Source organism: Helianthus annuus, chromosome 6 (genome assembly GCF_002127325.2).
Source record: "Helianthus annuus cultivar XRQ/B chromosome 6, HanXRQr2.0-SUNRISE, whole genome shotgun sequence".
NCBI lineage: Eukaryota > Viridiplantae > Streptophyta > Magnoliopsida > Asterales > Asteraceae > Helianthus > Helianthus annuus.
Genome location: NC_035438.2, coordinates 116512586 through 116532924, shown reverse-complemented (window position 1 = coordinate 116532924; position 20339 = coordinate 116512586). Strand labels below are relative to the sequence as shown.

At 36.8% G+C, this 20339-nt stretch overlaps 1 long non-coding RNA gene across 1 annotated transcript; it reads right to left on the bottom strand.

Moving 5' to 3' along the window:
* Positions 1-12679: 12679 nt before the first annotated feature.
* Positions 12680-13888, bottom strand: LOC118479882. The gene is made up of 2 exons (XR_004861198.1): positions 13214-13888; positions 12680-13147 (listed from the first exon to the last, which is right to left on the bottom strand). It is a non-coding gene; the product is annotated as an uncharacterized LOC118479882 (long non-coding RNA).
* Between the last annotated feature and the right edge of the window lie 6451 nt (positions 13889-20339).

Genomic DNA, 20339 nt, shown 5'->3' with positions numbered 1-20339 from the left:
TACCGGTTCAGGTGATGCAAGGGTTGGTACTATTCTAGCATATTCAAAGAATGTAGTAGTATATCCCTTACTATCTACCCCGGTCATTCTAAGGTTCAGGAACTTATTTTCTATCTACTCCTTTTCATTGGGAGGGCATAATTTCCTTTCTACCATATTTTTAAACTCCTCCCATTCCATGTTATATATCCTATCACTTCCTCTTGACTAGAGGATAGTGTTCCACCATTCTAGGGCTGAATTCTTAAACAAATTAGAAGCAAACATTATCTTATCTTCTTCAGCACACTTGCTTATTTTCAGAACAGCCTTAGTCTTCTCTATCTAGCGTAGAGCTGCAATGGGTCCTTTATTTCCCGAGAATTCTATTGGTTTGCAGGACCAGAATTCTTTGTAAGAACAACCATATGGCATGGTTCTTCTTCTTTTGGGAATGGGCACCTGAAGTACGGGTCCATTGTTCACGCTGTGTTCTGGTTCAATTGGTCGCTTACTGCTATGCTTACTTTTATTATTCGCTTCTTGAATCGTTTGAATAATAAATGGCATTGCATCTATGATTCCTTGTGCCACTATGTGTTGAACGGCACTATTATCCGTTTGGTTTCCATTGTTATTGTTGTTCGGATTCTCATTATTCAGATTATCATTATTCGAATGGTTATCGTTCTGAATATTATCATTCTGGTTTTCCTGATTCACTTCGTTGTCCATCTGAATTTTAAACATTTACCACATATTAATATCACCAAAAATATTTGAATATAGCTAATCACATGTCACACATTTTTGGTCAAAAGTGTCGACCATTGCGACTTACTCTATTCATATAGTATGCATCTATTACACACTAGTACTGAAATAAAATTACAATACCGACTGAAAATTAAAACTACACTACTAGTAATAGGCATCCGTAGTCTTTTTTTTAAACACATACACACATATATTATTATATATTATTATTATTATTATTATTATTTCTACCATTTCCACCATCGATTCAGGGATATGGATTCATCCAAAAATCCATATTGCGTTCATCGTATTTCCGTACGAGACGCTCTCCCACCTGTCGCATTCTCTCACTGCTTTCTAAAATTTCCTCACCGAAAGTCCTAAGTTCTTGTACGTTTTCTGCACTCATTGGGGGTGCAGGTTCTAGGACTGGGTTTGGAATCTGGGGTGCAGGTTCCTGATATGGAGGTATAGGGGCCTGGTATGGGTAAGGATTCTCTAAGATCTCCCTAATGTATGCATCATTATCGAAATAGGGATCTAGAGGATCTAACCCTGGGTAGGCTCCTAGGTTGGGCATTGGCACATCTTCGTGAATCGGGTAGTGTTTCACATAGTCCCTAACATCATCCCACCAGGGGTCGTAATTTGGGCCTAGGGGATTTGGTGCAGGTACCCTAGGTATCTCCTCCGGGTTGAAATCATGCATTTCTACTTGATTTCCAAGGTTTTCTATTTCCGTGGGTTGATCAGGAATTTGTGGTTGTGGTTGGGGTGCTAGCATTTGCTCCAGGTTTGGGTCAGCTACAGTGATTGCTAAGATATGGATATTAGCTATACCCCTATTAAGCATATCCTGGGCATAAGCATCGGTTTCTCGTTTAGCTGTGGCTAGTGCTCTCTGGTCTTGTAACTTTTTCATACGCTTTCTATGCTCGTGTTGTCACACCCCGAAATATCAGAGCAATGGCGTGACTGGACTGGTACCTTCAGTGCACAGCGGAAGCAAATAAGCTAAGACTTCTAGAAATATAACGCCTGCTAATTACTCGAATTCCCATGGGTTCTCCTATTCCAACCGTTCCATAGTTTTGAAATGTAACCTGAGAAAGTACATGCGAAAAAGTCAACATAAAGTTGAGCGAGTTCATAGTTTGTTTTGAAAAGATTTAAAAGAAATCTTTTTGATAACTGGTTTTAAAGTTGTTGAGAAAATATAGTAAATCATTTTCTTGGCATGATATATGATATGAGAACTGTGAGTCTAGCCCACGAGAGTCTTTGTGCATTGCATGAGAGAGAATGGGCCGAGCCCAAACGAACCTTTGTAAGCAGGATCAGCGCGTCCTCTTATTTAGGTATAATTTGAAAAACGTTACCAAAGTTTGTAAATCCATGTATTTGTGAGTTATCATCAATTGAATATTAAAAACATTTGAGAATCTGAGTATTAAAACTGGTATGTAAGCGTCTATGAATAGATCTGTAACAACTGTCACTAAAATCAATAATTAGGACGATAATTAGTCAATAAGAAAACCCTAATTGAGACACCCAAGTAATTCTGCAGTAGCCCTAAAATTTTCAGAACAATCGGAAACAGGATCAGGGCCCCTAAAACTCAAGGGGGGCAAACCCTAGTTTAATAATTATCTAAAATAAACGTTGCTAGCATCTGATTGGCTGAAATTTTGAATCACCCAAGCTATACCCGAGCCTAGGCAGCCTATGAATTAGACTGCTTAGCTTACGGACCGCAAAGGAAACGGCTTACGGTCCGTAAGCGAGTCCCAAAAATTAGTATAAATAGCAGACATTGGCACATGAACAGAACACTGAAAACGACGCCCAGATTCTCTGTGTACGTCGAATTAGAATCGTTATACTACAATTAAAGACACACGAATCACGAGGTGCTGCCGCAATCAGGGTAATAACTCGATCGCTATTACGATTCAACGTCCGATCGATTATAACTATCCAACGATTGTCCGAGTGCTGCTCAAATTGAGCTTGTACTTTGATTATTCGTCGTGATTTCGACTTGAATATTTGAGTGCTGTTCGAATTCGGACTATGCTCTGTTATTCGTTGTGAATCCGATTGAATTATTAAGTATCGCACTTGTTAATCGATGTGAGGGTTTGATCTCGTGAATTGACGTAACTGCTGTATTAGTTACTAACCCGTTTGTGTGTGCATTGTGTTAAATTAGGTTTAATCCAGGCTAATCAGTAGGCTTATATCTTGCTCGTTAAATCTGCAATGTGAGTCATTCTCTTTTTATCAACTGTTTTACAAAACTCCAAGTTATTTTTCAAAGTTATAATTACAGGGATTAAGTCTTTGTAATCACCAAGTTACAGCCGGTATGTGGGGTTTTGTATACATTACTTGATAATCTTCAACATTGGGGCAGCCAATGGGTGATATGACCATAATCACAGACACCACTGGACAAGTGGGCCAGTGGGTCGAGTGGTAAAGTACCGTGGGTAGTTGGTTTGATAATCATAAACATTGTAATCGCTCTTAATACTGTGAATTATAACTAATGTGTCGTTTTAGTAAAATGAATGATTCACTCAGTATTTCCCCGCTGACAAAACCTTTTTCAAACATGTTTCAGGTGATATGTTGTGAGCAAAGAAAGAGAAGTGTCGTGAAGCACTCCCAGCTTAGAAAAGTGGCTCAGTGTAAATAAATAAAAGAAACATGTTTTGAAAATAAAAGATTTCCCGGAGAAATCATATTATTGTAAATTATGGGATTTTATCCGTCAGTTATAAAACGAGCAGTTTAAATTATTGAAAGATCCTGTTTTAAAAAGACTTTCGTTGTCGCCTAAAATTTAAAGTACCGCAGGATTTCTGTCCCGCGGCTCCTGAAACGGGTCAAACCGGGTCGGGGGCCGTGACAGAAATAAGGTGGTATCAGAGCCACTGTTTTAAGCTTACTGATTAAGCTCACTGTTCTAATTGATTTAAGCCTATTACAATTAGGAAAATTTTATTTGTCATTCTGTGAATATATGTGCATTAACTTATTAATTGTTGAAATTACAGTATGGGTAAACAAAAGATTTCTGCTATCTATCGCAAATTAGATAGTACACCTAAGGAACAAGGAACCTCTTCCTCTAAATCTCCCATCGAGTTAGAAGAAGGAATCTTTGTCCGTAAGGAAATTATGAAAATCCACTTACACCGGAGAAAAGGAATTTGATTATTAGGAAGGGTCAAGAGAAAAAGAAACCCCAAACCAAGAGAGTGAGGTTTAACCCAGAGATTCAGGAAATTAGCAATAATCCACCAGGAGAAAATAACCTAGATGAAAAATAGGCAAATCTGTATCTGCTCGCTACCGTAGCAGAAAATGCAAATCTTTAAACTCTAAATCTAGAAATAAGTACTTCCCTGTAAATAAATAAATAAATCTGAGTGTGTCCTGTTTGCTGTTATGTTGTACAAATTAGTGTGCAATAAAAATGTTTATTTGTTAAACTTTGTTCCAAAGTTTTAACTTAGCATTTTTGTGCATTTTGCATATATGCTACACAGCATGAGTGAGCTATCCGAGGCGTTTCAGAACCTCAACCTCTATCCGGTGCCAATTGAAGTCTCCCACAACTTCACTGGTTACATTGCTGACATAGAGGAACCTCTGGAATTCCAAGCTCCACCGCTGGAAAAAGCAAAACCTAAAAAGAGGAGAAGATATGTAGGGTGGCGAAAAGTGCGTAGAAGGAAACCCGCAACTAGGAGACTCCCTAAAATAGAAAATCCTGTAAGTGTGAGCAAGGGAAAGGAAATAGAAACCGGAGAAAGTTCCAAACCAGTAGGGACAGAAATAGGGATAGACCTAAAGCAAAAGGGAATAGAGATCGGAGAAAGCTCTAAACAGCCTGAGGAGATCACATTCCAGGACGAAATAGACCATCTACTGGCCAATTGTGATGTCATAGAGCCTGTCAACAATAATCTCTTCTCTTATCCTGCCACAGCCCAATTCCCAATAAACCTAGAACCAGTTATTCCAGACCCACTAGTACACCCACGACCATTAGGCCAAATGGAAGAATGGTGGACCAATGACTGGCAATTCCAGAATATAGTCAATAGTCCCTATAGTTTTCTCCCACAGTTTGATCCAGAACCTATCCCTAATCCGCCAATGAGCTATGAAAATTTAGTTGAACTGCATCAGTTTGGTGAAGAACTGATAGGCACTGGGAATAGGATCAGGGAAATTGGGGAGCAGATTTCCTGGAAGTATGACGAAAGGGAACGTCACTACTGAACTACCAGTTAATCCAAGAATAGTAGGGAGGGTTTGGAAAAGTCTGTTTGTATTATAACTAATACAGTAAAACTAACTCTGTAAAATGGGCAATAAAACAATGTAAGATAAAAAGTGTGTATTGAAGCAGGTATAATATATAAAACAAAACAGAAGTCGACGCATCGACAATTTTGGTTATATTTGTATGTTGTAATAATCTATGTGTTATCTGTGCTGATTTTGTTACCAATAATTAGATACTAATAATTCCTATCAAAATAAATTAGCAAATGGAAAACGCTAGTAATGAACCAGTTAACGAAGAGAATCAATCTGAGCAAAATCAGGAAAACCAATACATGACTAGACAAGATATTGAAAATATCATTACTCAAGGGATAGCCAATGCTATTCCAGAAATCATGGCTGCTGCTAGGAAACCTGTTGAATCACAACAAATCATTCCTAGTAAATGCACTCCGGAAGATAACGGCAGTAATAGCATAAATGGAGGCGGCAATCATGACACTCATGATCCACAACAGGCCCCATTCCCTAAGAAAATGAAAGCTGCAACGCCTGGTTGCACTTACAAGGAATTTCTTGCCTGTAAACCAGCAGAATTTGCAGGTAATGAAGGGGCAACTGCAACACTGCGATGGTTAGAGAAAACCGAAGCAGTAGTTACAATAAGTAAATGTGCTGAAGAAGATCTAGTTATGTATGCGTCGAACTTGTTCAAAGAAGGGGCGTTAGAATGGTGGAACACAGTGCTACAAGCAAAAGGAAGAATAGTGGCCTATGCGATGAATTGGGACGAATTTAAGAGTCTTGTCGAAAGAAAACTCTGTCCCGAATACGAAAAGGAACAAATGGCAAACAAGTTCCTAAGTCATCGTATGATAGGCGTAGATTGTCGAGGATATACTTCGACATTCTTCGAATATGCGAGAGTGGTACCTAACTTGGCTTCGCCAGAACCGGTACTCATTTCCCGTTATGTTTGGGGATTAATCGGAGAAATCCGTAACATCGTTAAAGCTGCAAGACCACGCAGTATTGACGATGCTGTAGAGTTAGCTAATACCTTAACCGATGAACTGGTGCGCACAAGAGAAGAAGATCGAAAGAAAGAATTGGCTCAGAAGATTACCCAGGGATTTCGTACGGGTAATAATAACCGCTTTAAAAGAAGAGGAACAGGGCAATCCTCAACCCCGCCATTCTGCAGAAATTGCAAGAGAAAGCATTTTGGAATATGCAATATAACCTGCAATTTTTGCAAATCAGTAGGACATAGTGAAGATAACTGCAAAAAGAAAGCCATAGTCTGCTATAACTGTGGAGAAACCGGACATTACAAAACAGAATGCCCTAAATTGGTTAAAGCCACAGATAATAAAGGCAAGCAAGCTGAAGGGGCAACTAAGAAGAATGCTCGCGCATTCCAGCTAACCACTCAAGAAGCCGAACTCATTCCAGACGTGATAGCGGGTACGTTCTTAGTACATAACGTCTATGCAAAAGTAATATTTGACTCTGGTGCAAACCAAAGTTTCATTAATACTTCATTCTGCCAAGCTCTTAACTTACCTCTAACTACCCTTAGGCAGATTTTACAGTCGAAACGGCAGATGGAAATTCTGTCAACATAGATAAGGTATTGCAAGAAGGAAAGATAGAACTATTAGGCCATAAGTTTTCTGCAAACCTGTTACCTATGAATTTAGCCGGATTCGATGTAGTATTAGGAATGGATTGGTTAGTCGCCAACCATGCTCGAATCCTGTGTGATAAGAATTCCATAGAAATCCGTACCCCCACAGGAGAAGTAATCTTAATTACAGGAGATAGACTTCAGAAGCCATTAAAATTCATTTCAGTAATGAAATTGGCTAGTTATTCAAGGAAACAAGAAATGGTGTATATGATTTCTGTAATCATTAACACTAAAAGTAAGGAACTCCAGGACATCCCTATAGTTTCAGAATACCCAGATGTCTTTCCAGAAGAATTACCTTGGTTACCACCAGATAGGGAAGTAGAGTTTAGAATTCATCTAATTCCAGGTACTACACCAATAGCTAAGGTACCTTATCGATTAGTACCTACTGAAATGTTAGAATTGAAAAAGCAGTTAGATGAATTACTAAGCAAAGGATTTATACAACCTAGTTCATCCCCTTGGGGTGCACCAGTGTTGTTTGTGAAAAAGAAAGATGGATCAGTGAGAATGTGTATCGATTATAGGGAATTGAATAAGGTTACAATCAAGAATCGATACCCACTACCTAGGATTGATGATCTTTTTGATCAATTGCAAGGAGCTAGGTATTTCTCTAAGATAGACTTAAGATCTGGATATCACCAGCTGAAAGTGCAAGAGGAAGACATACCTAAAACTGCTTTCAGAACTTGGTATGGTCATTATGAGTTTACAGTCATGCCCTTCGGATTAACAAATGCTCCAGCCGCATTTATGGACATGATGAATAGGATCTGTAAACCATACATGGATAAATTTGTAATCGTGTTCATTGACGATATACTAATTTATTCCAAAAGTCAGGAAGAACATTGTGAGCACCTGCATGCACTCTTAACCTTGTTAAGAAAGGAAAAGCTTTATGCCAAATTCTCGAAGTGTGAATTCTGGCTGCAGGAAGTACAATTTTTAGGTCATATGGTGAATCACGAAGGAATTCACGTAGATCCTGCTAAAATAGAAGCAGTCACCAATTGGAAGGTTCCACAAACGGCTATGGAAGTTAGAAGTTTTCTAGGATTAGCTGGATATTATAGACGATTTATTAAAGATTTCTCTAAGATAGTTGTACCTTTGACTAAGCTAACTTGTAAGGCAGCTAAGTTCAAATGGGGAACTAGACAAGAGGAAGCTTTTAGGATTCTAAAGCACAAATTGACGAACGCTCCAATCTTAGCTTTACCCGAAGGAACCAAAGATTTTGAAGTATACTGTGATGCTTCAAAATTAGGATATGGATGTGTGTTGATGCAACGCAAAAAGGTAATTGCGTATGCCTCTAGACAGTTGAAAAAGCACGAGGAAAATTATACAACTCATGACCTAGAGTTAGAAGCCATAATTTTTGCCCTTAAAATTTGGAGACATTATCTGTACGGAAGTAAGTTTACTATCTATACAGATCATAAAAGTTTAAGGTATATATTTGGGCAAAAAGAGCTAAACATGAGGCAAAGAAGGTGGATGGAAATCCTAAGCGATTACGACTGTGATATTCAATATCACGAAGGAAGGGCAAACGTAGTCGCAGATGCCTTAAGTCGTAAGTATCATGAAAAGCAAAAACGAGTCCGTGCTCTTAGGTTAAATCTACAATTAGATTTAATGGAACAATTAAAGAAAATTCAGGGAACGACAATCAAGGACGATGCCGAAGGAATGAAAGGTTACCTAAAGGAACTAGAACAAGGAAAGGATGGAATATGGAGATTCCACAAGAAACGAATTTGGGTACCTAAGCAGGGAGAATTAAGAAATAAAATTCTAGAAGAAGCACATAAATCTATGTATACTGTACATCCAGGAAACAATAAGATGTACCAAGATTTAAGAAATAATTTCTGGTGGATAGGAATGAAAAAGGACATAGCTGAATATGTAATCAAGTGTCTTACTTGTTCGCAAGTTAAGGCCGAACACCAGAAACCTTCAGGACTACTACAACAGTTAGAAATGCCTGTATGGAAATGGGAACTCATAACAATGGACTTTGTTACTAAGTTACCCAAAACCAGAAAAGGTAATCATGCTATTTGGGTAATTGTGGATCGATTAACCAAGTCAGCTCATTTTCTACCAATGAAGGAAACCTTTAGCATGGAAAGGTTAGCCAGGTTGTATGTAGATGAAGTAGTATCCTTACATGGAGTCCCACTCTCCATTGTATCGGATAGAGATAGTCGTTTCACTTCCCGTTTCTGGACAAGTTTCCAGGAGGCAATGGGAACTCGACTCAATTTAAGTACTACATATCATCCTCAAACGGACGGACAAAGTGAAAGGATGATACAAACAATGGAAGACATGCTCTGAGCATTTGTAATTGACTTTGGTGGTAATTGGGATAGCCATTTGCCATTAATTGAATTCTCCTATAACAATAGTTATCATTCGAGCATCGAAGCTGCTCCATTTGAAGCACTGTATGGACGCAAGTGCAGAACTCCCGTATGTTGGGCAGAAATAGGAGAAAGTCAATTATCAGGTCCAGAGATTGTGCAAGAAACTACTGGCAAGATATCTCAGATCAAGGAAAGACTGAAAACTGCTAGAGATCGTCAGAAGAGCTATGCAGACAATCGCCGCAAGCCGTTAGAATTCCAAGTCGGAGACAAAGTACTATTAAAAGTATCTCCTTGGAAAGGAGTAGTACGATTTGGTAAGAAAGGAAAACTGAGTCCAAGATATGTCGGACCATTCCTAGTGATCCAACAAAAAGGACCAGTAGCTTATCGTTTACAACTACCAGAAGAATTCGCTGGAGTACATGATGTGTTTCATGTATCCAATCTCAAGAAATGTCTATCAGACGAATCCCTGGTAGTACCTCTTCAAGATATAGAGGTAAATGAAAAGCTGAAATTCGTAGAGAAACCCCAACAAATAGAAGATCGGAAGATTAAGTTTCTCAAACACAAACGACTAGTACTAGTGAAAGTCAAATGGGAATCCAGAAGAGGACCAGAGTACACTTGGGAACTGGAATCAGAGATGAAGCGAAAATACCCTCATCTGTTTCAATAAATCTCGAGGACGAGATTTTTCTCAAGGTGGGGAGGATGTAACAACTGTCACTAAAATCAATAATTAGGACGATAATTAGTCAATAAGAAAACCCTAATTGAGACACCTAAGTAATTCTGCAGTAGCCCTAAAATTTTCAGAACAATCGGAAGCAAGATCAGGGCCCCTAAAACTCAAGGGGGGCAAACCCTAGTTTAATAATTATCTAAAATAAACGTTGCTAGCATCTGATTGGCTGAAATTTTGAATCACCCAAGCTATACCCGAGCCTAGGCAGGCTATGAATTAGACTGCTTAGCTTACGGACTGCAAAGGAAACGACTTACGGTCCGTAAGCGAGTCCCAAAAATTAGTATAAATAGCAGACATTGGCACATGAACAGAACACTGAAAACGATGCCCAGATTCTCTGTGTACGTCGAATTAGAATCGTTATACTACAATTAAACACACACGAATCACGAGGTGCTGCCGCAATCAGGGTAATAACTCGATCGCTATTACGATTCAACGTCCGATCAATTATAACTATCCAACGATTGTCCGAGTGCTGCTCAAATTGAGCTTGTACTTTGATTATTCGTCATGATTTCGACTTGAATATTTGAGTGCTGTTCGAATTCGGACTATGCTCTGTTATTCGTTGTGAATCCGATTGAATTATTAAGTATCGCACTTGTTAATCGATGTGAGGGTTTGATCTCGTGAATTGACGTAACTGCTGTATTAGTTACTAACCCGTTTGTGTGTGCATTGTGTTAAATTAGGTTTAATCCAGGCTAATCAGTAGGCTTATATCTTGCTCGTTAAATCTGCAATGTGAGTCATTCTCTTTTTATCAATTGTTTTACAAAACTCCAAGTTATTTTTCAAAGTTATAATTACAGGGATTAAGTCTTTGTAATCACCAAGTTACAGCCGGTATGTGGGGTTTTGTATACATTACTTGATAATCTTCAACATTGGGGCAACCAATGGGTGATATGACCATAATCACAGACACCACTGGACAGGTGGGCCAGTGGGTCGAGTGGTAAAGTACCGTGGGTAGTTGGTTTGATAATCAGAAACATTGTAATCGCTCTTAATACTGTGAATTATAACTAATGTGTCGTTTTAGTAAAATGAATGATTCACTCAGTATTTCCCCGCTGACAAAACCTTTTTCAAACATGTTTCAGGTGATATGTTGTGAGCAAAGAAAGAGAAGTGCCGTGAAGCACTCCCAGCTTAGAAAAGTGGCTCAGTGTAAATAAATAAAAGAAACATGTTTTGAAAATAAAAGATTTCCCGGAAAAATCATATTATTGTAAATTATGGGATTTTATCCCTCAGTTATAAAACGAGTAGTTTAAATTATTGAAAGATCCTGTTTTAAAAAGACTTCCGCTGTCGCCTAAAATTTAAAGTACCGCAGGATTTCTGTCCCGCGGCTCCTGAAACGGGTCAAACCGGGTCGGGGGCCGTGACAAGATCATTAATGTTTTGCAAGGACATTAATATGTGTGACGACATAGGAGGTACTCAACCCGCGTAGGCAATTTAAGTGTCGAACCTGTACCCATTAGATCTAACCTTTGTTCCTTGGTCCTCAAAAGGATTAATGGCACCTCAGTTACAGCCTATGCTCACATGATCTAAGAGTTCACTCCATAAGTTAATCATACCCTAGTTAACATGTATATTCAAAAGAAAAGGGGGACATAAACCCATTGGGTTGTATCGTTTTTCGTACGCAGACCAACCCAGTCCCGTTGTAGTAACTAGGACGTTCCCGTCACTAGTCATGAAAATTATGCACGTTTTCTAGAACAGGTATGTTTAGTATAAAGCGTTCGTAAACCTTTCGAGTTCGTTGAAATTCATTTGCAACATGGTTTATAAATATGTGTTTTCGTTCATCGAAATAGTGTTTTCTTTTGCAAAAACTTGCATGTCTTTCCACCCCCGAAAACATTTATAAAAATGTAAAACAGTAAAAAGTGGGGGTTATGAACTCACCTTGACATTCGCGTGCAAAGCTAGCTTAACGTGATTCCGTGATGTCATGCCAAGAACGTGATTTCACTATCGTGCATCTATAGTACTCCAAACAGAGAATAACTATCAGTTTCTAGTTTAACGACGTAGTTAAGCTACGTGTCCGAGCTCTACCGAGTCATTAACAAACGACTCTACGAAGGTGTTGTTAGTTTGACTTAGAATAACCAATCGGTGGTTATTTGATCCCGTTTATATTCGGGATAAATCTATGTCTCGTAAACGACTTAGTTTTCGAATGGTTTAGAATATATGTACATTTATATATTTAAATTATAATATACTTATGGCGTCGTGTTAGTTGTTTCGAATAGAAGGCGTAGATGAAATATTGAACGTATTCGAAACATCGTATATGATTTGGTAATATACCATTGTAGTTCTCGTAGGATTGAAATAATATTATATATATACACATATATATATTCAAAAACTTGACGTTTAAAACGGATATATAACTATATTCACTTTACAAGAATTCGGATTCTAAACGTTTGAAAGAAATGTAAATAATTATATTAACAATATACGACTTCCGAATATAAAACGTTTGAAATAAATAGAAACTTCATACGTATTTTATGAAATTATTCCAAGTAATTCGAATTATTGGCGTTTTGAAATAGATATAAATAATTATATTTATCTCAAATGAAATATCGGTTTTTCGTTAACTTGTAACGTCGTAAAAATAAAATGTCTTTTTATTTATTCTATTAGAAAGACTCGGATTTCCACAAGTGCCGTTTAACAATATAATTAGGTTTTGGTTTCGGATTTTACAAAAATCGGACAGAGTTTCCTCTGTTTTTGGAATAACCCGACAATAAAAAGTCGTCGTATTTTCTTTTCAAAACTCAACCAATAAATAAACAAACAAGATATACATAACATCTCGTAAGGTTGTCGTGTACTAACTAAATTTGTAAACTTATATTCAAACTAGTCATGATTCTACGGTTCGAGCTCGGTTTCGTGTTTAACTATATAAATCTAACGCAAACTAATTCGCTACGCTTAAAACTTTACTGGGTCCTTCCTGTTGACCGGAGGTTGACCTGTTTGACCGCTGTTGACCCGAGTTGACTCGGGGGTTGACCGAGTCGACTCGGTTTTACCAAGTCGATTCCGAACTAAACCGAGATAAACCTGCTGAACCAGTTGTCTGTGCCCGAACCAAATCTCGATTCCAACCCGAACGTGAAGCTCGAACCCATGTTCACCCGCCAATATCACTTCCACCATCGCCAGCCGTCGAGGTCGTCGGGAATAGAAAGAAAAACAACACACCAAGTTCCACTGCCGTCGGGTGAACAAAAATAAGAAAAATGAAAAGAGTAAATAAGTAGAATGTGAGGAGCTCACCGGAGCTCTACTGCCAAATCGAACCGTCGCCGGCCGTCGCCGAATCCCACCGGTGACGCCGTCTCTTTCTCATCTCACTGATCTATGAGGTGTGGGTGTGGTTGAAAACGGCGCCCTGATCCACTATCAACATCATGTCGGAGAAACCTAAAAAGAATCGGGTCGACCTGCTGACCCGTGCCGCACCCTAAACTGATCTCCGTGACTGAAATGAAACTTGAACCGAATCACTTATCGCCGTCGTGTAACATCATCATCATCGCCATTATCACCTGAGAGTCGCCGGCGAACCGTCGCCGGAAAAACGACTTCGGCTCCGCCGTTTGTCTCTCTCCCTCGCATGACGTCGCACAGCCACCGGCTTCACCGGTGGTCGGCTGCCTTAGATGGAGAGAGGAACGAGGAGAAGTGTTGGGTGTGTTTTTAGAGGAGATTGGAGGTGGGGGCTGGGGTGAGTGGCCGGAGAAACAGACGTCCGGCAGCCGGATGTTCGCCGGTAAGGAACGAGAGAGAGGGGAAGGTGAAGGGGAATCTCAGTGTTGTGCGTGTGTTGTGTTTTGTGAAATTGTGTTTCTTGTGTATGTGTATACGTTTACAAGCATGTATGAAATAATAAAAAAAAATCTAAGCATGCATATTTGTTGGTTGAGTGTGTCAGTGAGTAAATTGATTGTATTTGTCTTTGCTTGCAATTCTTTTTCTTTCTTTTCTGAATAGAAGAGTTAAGGGAAGAGCAATACTTGTTGACCACAAGTTTCATGGTATGGTGTGGTTATCATATCTTTGAATAATAGATTACAAAGAAATTGATATGTACTAAAAAGCAATAAAATAGTGGGGGACCAAAATGGCCATAAGTATAAGTTAGAGTAAACTGCTAAAATCGTCCCTGTGGTTTGACTCAAATTGCTAGATCAGTCCAAAATCAACTTTTTTTGCTAAAACAGTCCCTGAGCCTAGTTTCTGTTGCTATTTCAGTCCAATAAATTAACACCGTTAGAACCTCCGTTAATGAATGGGTAAAACTGCTAAATTCGTCCCTGAGGTTTGATTCAAGTTGCTAGATCAGTCCAAAATCAAGTTTTTTGAATTTGTTAATTATAAACTTATTTAGGTATATAATTTTTCTAGACTTGCATTAATTTTTTGAATTTGTTAATTATAAACTTATGTAGATTATAAACTTATTTAGGTATATAATTTTTCTAGACTTGCATTAATTTTTTGAATTTGTTAATTATAAACTTATGTAGATTATAAACTTATTTAGGTATATAAATCATTAATATCACAAGAGAAAAAAAATCCTTTTGTTAGTTATTTTGAAAAATTATTTGTTAGTTATTTTGATTATTATTATTATCATTATCATTAAATGTTTACTAATTATATACTTAAGTATTTAAATAAGATAATACTTAATTTAATTTAAATAAAATTAGTTTTAAAAATATAAATGTAGCTTTTTTGAAGAGCGTAATTTAACCGGCCCAGCCTTAAATACTGATTTTATTTTGATGTTGTTGTTGTTACCATGTAAATATTTAGTATTTATTTAAGGATTTAAATAAGACAACAGTTAATTTAAACAATATTTAGTTATGAAAAATACAAACATCATATGTAAATTTAAATATTAAGAAATTAACATAATTTTTATTTGTTTTTATTTAAATCGTAATATTTAATGTTTAATATTTATCAATTATTTTAATTTAATATTTGTATTATAAAGTTCTTTTATTCATTTTTTCTACTTAATTAAGTGGTTTCTTATTTAATAATACTTATCATTCAGGTGAGGTCGGACAACATGTCGTTCCAGAACAAGTCTCATAAAAAGGATTATTTTGGTTTGAGTCAAAACGGGTTCGGGTCAAACCAGTGTTTAAGACAGGTCAAATAAAATTGCGCTCTCCAAAAGAGCTACATTCTGTTTATATTTTTATAACTAATCACAAATTTAAATTATATATTTAGGGTAGACTTGTAATTTATCTTAAATTTTAAGACATTTAAGAAAATATATAATGCATTTGGTACAAGTATTGATGTATTAAAAACCTGTCATTTACCATTTTTTTTCTCTTGTGATATTAATGATTTATTCAACGAACATAAATATAACTGGACCCGCCTTAAATAAGTTTATAATCTTGTGATATTAATGATTTATATACCTAAATAAGTTTATAGTGGAGAGTTCAAATGAGAAGAATCACAAATTAAGAATAAAAAGAATAAAAGGGTACAAAGGTAATTTAAACCAATCATTTAATTAGTCTACCCTTTATTTTTGCTATTTAAATTAATAAACCCTAATCATTTAATGAGTCTATCCTATAAAATAGTTGTGCACCTTACACAATAAAAAGATTCATGCACATGATCCTACATATTTAACGTTTTTTACACCATAATAACAACGTTTCCTACATCAAGAAAACAATGTTTTGGTGTAGGGTACAAAATGTGTAGTTTACCAACACTTTTAAATAATTTTAAGAATATAATAATATATGTGTAGGACACAACACTTTAAATAATTTAGTCACTCCTTATAAAATAGATGTATGACCCAACACATTAATCATGGTGAATGAGAAAATTATGGTGACATTAATGAGATTGGAGTAACCCTTTATAATATTTAATAGTGTTATACATCAAATTTTTCTATTTTACCCTTATTAATTAAAACATTAATTGAAAGTGGACAACAATAATATATTGATTCACAACCATTGATCAAAAAAATATAAGGCCTAGATTAATTTAGTTTTCTTCTTGCAAGAAAATTCTTCTCAAATGAACCTTCCCCTAAGTTTATAATCTACATAAGTTTATAATTAACAAATTCAAAAAATTAATGCAAGTCTAGAAAAATTATATACCTAAATAATTTTATAATCTACATAAGTTTATAATTAACAAATTCAAAAAATTAATGCAAGTCTAGAAAAATTATATAGCTAAATAAGTTTATAATTAACAAATTCAAAAAACTTGATTTTGGACTGATCTAGCAACTTGAATCAAACCTCATGGACGAATTTAGCAGTTTTACCCATTCATTAACGGAGGTTCTAACGGTGTTAATTTATTGGACTGAAATAGAAACAGAAACTAGGCTCAGGGACTGTTTTAGCAAAAAAATTTGATTTTGGACTGATCTAGCAATTTGAGTCAAACCTCAGGGATGATTTTAGCAGTTTACTCTATAAGTTATATGTACAAAATTTTGTATTTGTCAGGGTTGTCAGTATTTTGTACGGTTTCAGTTCGTTTTCGCTTAACGATCAACAGTTTTCTCACAAATCCACATACACGTATTGTAATGTTAGATAGGCGTTCCTAGGCATTCCAAGGGCCTAATTAATTTAATTCGTGCCTTAAACACTCTTTATTATCGACTTAAATGTTTGTTAATCGCGTAATTAGAAGCCGTTAATTACCGGTTGTCACATTCTCCCCCTGTTGCAGAAATTTCGTCCTCGAAATTTAGTCTATGTTATCTCCTCAGAGTTGTGTCGTTCCTAGGTAAGTCTGAATAATATCAAGGTGAATGACCGCGTAAGCGAATCAAAACTTGTTCAGATTACGTGATTGCAAGAACATTTTGCATCAATAGGAACCCAAGGGTTTAACTGAGTTTGTTCCAGAAATCGATGTCAAGTGAACGAGATGTTGTGATACTATCACCAATGTGACTGAGTTTACATGGGTCAAACAAAAGAGATTATGACCAATAGATGTCCAAACAAATGTTTACGATCTACAGTTGACTTTTAGAAACAATCGAATTCGTTGTCAAACGAAACTTGCTTTGGTCATAAAAATGAATTTAGAGATCAACAATCTCAAATGATATAGAAACATGAAAATGATTTGTCAACTATTGAATCATTAAATGAAATAAAATCTGGGTGTTGACATTATTGAATTGCTAGGATACACCGAAATGAAATACAACCGAACCTGGTGTATCATCGTCTTAATACATAGTTGCATTAAGACTATTTGAATGATGAACCAACGAAAAGCATGTATATAGTTTCGCATGAAACGACTGATCATGATTAGCACAAGCTACAAGTTTATACCAATGCCACAAGGTATCGTAGTTAATGAAACAATTCAATAATAGCGGTGACCGAACAAGTATCACCGTGTTTTACATGAAACGCTCGATCATGATTAGTCCAAGCTACAAGTTCATTCCGACACCACAAGGTGTCATAGTGATTGAAACAACTCAATAATAGCGGAGATCAAACAAGTTCACCATGTTTGAAATCAGATGAAAGGTTTAACGAAGTAAAATCTGAACGTTTGTTTCAAACAAATCTCATAGGATTTTCGATTGAAAATGAAACAAATAAATAATGTTTTTCGATCGAAGATGAAAAGCAATGAATATCACAAGATGTTCGATCGATACTGAAAGAACCGTTAAGAGGTACACCGAAATATGACATAAATTTGTGTACCGTTATCTTAAGACACGATTGTGTTAAGATTGCTTTAATATGATAAACCAATGAAGCGGATTTATTATCAATGAACAAATAAATAAATAATTAAATCCGTACATGAGGTGAGCAACGAGGTTAGCGCAAGCTTCAAACTTGTTGAAAACGCCACCACAAGGTGATCGTGATTAAAGAAACGATTCAATGAAATCGAAAACCAAACAAGCCTGTTATGGTTCAAGACAAATGAAGTGCTTGTTGGGATTATTTCGAATATGATGGCATCAACCCATCATATGTAATCTTGAATTGAATTTATATTACGAGCAAGTTCAACCAATTGAACTTGGTTTAGATACATTCCAACAATGAATACATGTATTGACAGGAAAATTTCGACATGGTTACAACAAAAAACCATGTATGCCACTTAAAAGAAAATGAGTTTTCCAAGAAATCTGTTGACTCGATATCAAAGAGTCAACAATTTGCAATAATGTGGGTAATCTAAATCACAATGAAAAGATTTAGTATAGCGAAATAATATATGAAATGTTGATAAAACAACCATCCGAAGTGAAACCACATGCGTAACAAACAATGCATGTGTAACAAACGAACTTGTTAAGAAACAAGCAAATGAGTATTCGCTATCATAAAAGAAATCCTCGTGGTACAATGACCATTAGGAAGAGTAGAACTGTGAGAATCCACTCACTACATGCAAAAAGTTGAAATTTCAACAAAAGAAATTTAAGGACTTACCTGGAACTTCGTGTGATAACCGTTGTTAAGTGACCTTACCATGGAATGTCGAACATTGTATATTTGCCATAAATGAAATAGGGGGAATTGCGAAAGCATGTGACTTCTTTTGCAGTGCCAATAACTATGAGTCTCTTTAGACTAAGTAGCGATTGTTGTGAAATCTTGTGAATTCTTCTCCCACTGACGAGATTAGCATCGTTGTTGTCATGTCCAATTGTGTTTTCCCCGAGGCCTTGCCTTGAAAGTCGTGTGTGATATACTTCGACGTCCGCTGACGTATGGTTTAAGTTTCATGTATACTTGTGCACTCGCGTTTCGTTTCGCATAGAATGTGATGTGCTCCGACATCCGTGGATGTAAAATTTGAGTTTCATGTATTCTTGTGCACTAACGTTTTGTTCACGTAGGTTACCTGCTTAGGTAAGTAAGATAGCATAAACGACATAATATAATGGCGTTTACCCGAGTTAATAGTCGCAGTTCCTACGTAATGACCTTTAATGGATTTTGACATAAATTCTCCAAAGGTCCTAGATGCATGTTATCAAAACTCTTAAGGTTTTGCTTACTGTATGTAATCGTTTCGTGTATCGTGTATCAAACACAACTCTTGTGCATGTTTAAAATCAAAATAGTTGACTCATTGTTTTCGGCAACGGTTGGAACCCATATTCGAGTCCTAGGCGTTCTATATGCGTTCAATTCTTGATATCAAAGTCCCCAGAGGAAAGTGAGGTTAAAGCCTAGGTATCTCTACAGAAACCTAATTCGCTGAAACCTATAGCTCTGATACCAATCTGTCACACCCCGAAATATCAGAGCATTGGCGTGACTGGACTGGTACCTTCATTGCACAGCGGAAGCAAATAAGCTAAGACTTCTAGAAATATAACGCCTGCTAATTACTCGAATTCCCATGGATTCTCCTATTCTAACCGTTCCATAGTTTTGAAAATGTAACCTGAGAAAGAACATGCGAAAAAGTCAACATAAAGTTGAGCGAGTTCATAGTTTGTTTTGAAAAGATTTAAAAGAAATCTTTTTGATAACCGGTTTTAAAGTTGTTGAGAAAATATAGTAAAATCATTTTCTTGGCATGATATATGATATGAGAACTATGAGTCTAGCCCACGAGAGTCTTTGTGCATTGCACGAGAGAGAATGGGCCGAGCCCAAACGAACCTTTGTAAGCAGGATCAGCGCGTCCTCTTATTTAGGTATAATTTGAAAAATGTTACCAAAGTTTGTGAATCCATGTATTTGTGAGTTATCATCAATTGAATCTTAAAAACATTTGAGAATCTGAGTATTAAAACTGGTACGTAAGCGTCTATGAACAGATCATTAATGTTTTGCAAGGACATTTATATATGTGACGACATAGGAGGTACTCAACCCGCGTAGGCAATTTAAGTGTCGAACTCTCGACGATGGACACAACAGCACTCTAGTGGTCACCCCTGGACCGTGAGTGGGTCTCGACCGTACCCATTAGATCTAACCTTTGTTCCTTGGTCCTCAAAAGGATTAATGGCACCTCAGTTACAGCCTATGCTCACATGATCTAAGAGTTCATTGCATAACTTAATCATACCCTAGTTAACATGTATATTCAAAAGAAAAGGGGGACATAAACCCACTGGGTTGTATCGTTTTTCGTACGCAGACCAACCCAGTCCCGTTGTAGTAACTAGGACGTTCCCGTCACTAGTCATGAAAATTATGCACGTTTTCTAGAACCGGTATGTTTAGTATAAAGTGTTCGTAAACCTTTCGAGTCCGTTGAAATTCATTTGCAACATGGTTTATAAATATGTGTTTTCGTTCATCGAAATAGTGATTTCTTTTGCAAAAACTTGCATGTCTTTCCACCCCCGAAAACATTT